General features: G+C 44.1%; 1 non-coding gene across 1 annotated transcript; it reads left to right on the top strand.

Moving 5' to 3' along the window:
• Positions 1-215: 215 nt before the first annotated feature.
• trnap-agg (transfer RNA proline (anticodon AGG)) lies at positions 216-287 on the top strand. The gene has a single exon. It is a non-coding gene; the product is annotated as a tRNA-Pro (tRNA).
• Positions 288-2,422: the final 2,135 nt, after the last annotated feature.

Here is a 2,422-nt window from a genome sequence, read left to right on the forward strand (position 1 = left end):
GACTACCATGACCTGAATGACTGGGAACCCTTTTTTTTCTCATTCATTGTGTGCAGTCCCTCTGGAGTCATCCCTGTTGGAGCTTGTCAGTAGCAAAGGCCTCTGAAAGTACAAAAATGGATACTGAAGAGGGCTTAAAAACATTCCTGCTTGAATTTGAAGGCCGATTTAATTCTATACTTTCAGAGTTCCAGACATGAATGCAGGCTTCCTGTGGCTCGTTGGTCTAGGAGTATGATTCCCGCTTAGGGTGCGAGAGGTCCCGGGTTCAAATCCCGGACGAGCCCCCTTCATATAACAATCTGTTACCTTCATGGAAAACTTTGGCAAGCTTAAGTCCTTCTGGGTCATTGCACATGTTTTCTGCCAAACCTATCAATGTGATCTGTGACACCAATTTGTCTTTCAAAAATGGCATTATTGATTTATTGAAGGAGTCACTCTCATGACTCATTGAGTGATGCCATTGACTGCACAGTCCCTGGCATGCAATCTGTATATGTCACATTTTGAGATTTCCTTGAAAACCCTACTGGGCAGGTACTAAGAAATACCTGTTACCAGCGGGGGCCTGGTGCCTGTCGCTCGGTCAGGCCTCTTCCGGGGCAAAGGGGGCCCTCGAACCTCCGGCCTCGGGGCCTGCAGCTCGGTTCACTCTGGCACAGCTGGCTGCCGGCAGAGCCGGCGGGCGCGCCAGTGCAGCCCCCTCTGGCTTCTGCTCCGTGGCTACTGGGTGACCCCTCGTCTGGGGATCTCCTCAGCCCTTCCCAGGAGGGTGGCACGGATGCCCCTCCGGTGGTACTCCTTGGGCTCTCGCACTCTGGGGTCCCTGGATGTCTGGAGCCTGGATCTCCTCCATGCCTGCTTCATGCCCTGGGGGACGGGGCTATGGCCCTCCACACCCTCTAGCAGACCGTTACATGGGGAAACCTTCTGTATACAAGCGCGCTGATCCACACGGGTGTGCACATGGGTGTTCACTGTTCGTAGACATAAACTACACCTTTCTTAGCTGCTACTTCAGAGCACATTGTGTGCTGTCTGTGCTGCACAACAACATTCAATATTTAGTATTTATTGCTGTTTACACTTAGCTAGATTAACATGATGGTGTTGTGTTTAGTATGTTGCTTTGTTTTTTTTTTGCTTGTTTTCTATTCTTTTTCTCTCAACAGGTGATCCAGGAGATTTTTTTCTCTTTGTCTTGCCCTTTCTCACTGTCCCTCTTCCCTTCTGTTTTTCTTTTCCTTCCTCTCTTTCTTTCTCCCTTTCCTATCCCCCAATCATGTCTGTCTCATCTGTAACTACTGAAAATAAAATAAATAATAACAACAAAAGTTGATCAAATGGACCAATACGGCAATGCCATGATGATCCATTTGGCAAAATAAATCCATTTGGTATCCTTGTTGGTCTTTAGACAACAATTCTGACGGCTAAAGAACCAAATGGGACAGACAAAAAAAAAAAAAAAAAAAAAAAAAGAAATACCTGTTACCAGGTACTTCCAGCTAATGGAAAACCCTATAGACCGAGCTGATTCAAGTTAAGCCAAGCCAGGTAAGTGCTAGTGGAAAAGGGCTATCAGAGCTCACAAGGTCTGATTAAAATTGATGCCATTCAATTTCACTGTGAAGAAGTTAAACTACATATGTCAAGGTCTCATAATGGTTTCACCTGAAACCTCTGCTGATAATTACCCACGCCTTTTTTTACACCTTGGCTCATGTGATATGTTTCATTGTTGGTCAACGACCCTGGTAAATACAACCCTCTCTGGGGTTTAAACAACTGGGACTCTCCACAATTTAGTTTTAGAACTAACGAAGGTTCTCAGATGAGAGATGAAAGATCTTAGAGAAACTTTGAGAATTCCAACTGCTTTCTTTGAAAGCTCATCAGACTACCATGACCTAAATGACTGGGAACACATTTTCTTCTCATTCATTGTGTGCAGTCCCTCTGGAGTCATCCCTGTTGGAGCTTGTCAGTAGCAAAGGCCTGAGAGTACAAAAATGGATACTGAAGAGGGCTTAAAAACATTCCTGCTTGAATTTGAAGGCCGATTTAAGTCCCTCTCATTACTTTTCATTACTTTATGCTCACATTATAACCTCTGTCTGACAAGCTTTTAATCTTATTTTCAATCTAAACAACTACTCTTCTGAGAGGTTTCTCTGTGCTCTGTGCTTCTTTTGGGTGCCCCTTCTCTTGGTTCCTGGATTCTCGCCAACCCCTTCATGGTTTTGCTGTGGTTCTGGATTCTGCTCCTTCTTCTGTAAAGGACAAAGAAAAACAAAAAAATACCTCTCTCTGCTATCCCTCAATAATCTGATATGGTCATCAATTGTTCTTTTAATTATCCAAAATTAGTTTAACCTATCATGTTCTGGGTCAATCATTTATTTATATAATCTTCAAC

This window comes from Pelmatolapia mariae, linkage group LG20, assembly GCF_036321145.2.
Source record: "Pelmatolapia mariae isolate MD_Pm_ZW linkage group LG20, Pm_UMD_F_2, whole genome shotgun sequence".
Classification (NCBI taxonomy): domain Eukaryota; kingdom Metazoa; phylum Chordata; class Actinopteri; order Cichliformes; family Cichlidae; genus Pelmatolapia; species Pelmatolapia mariae.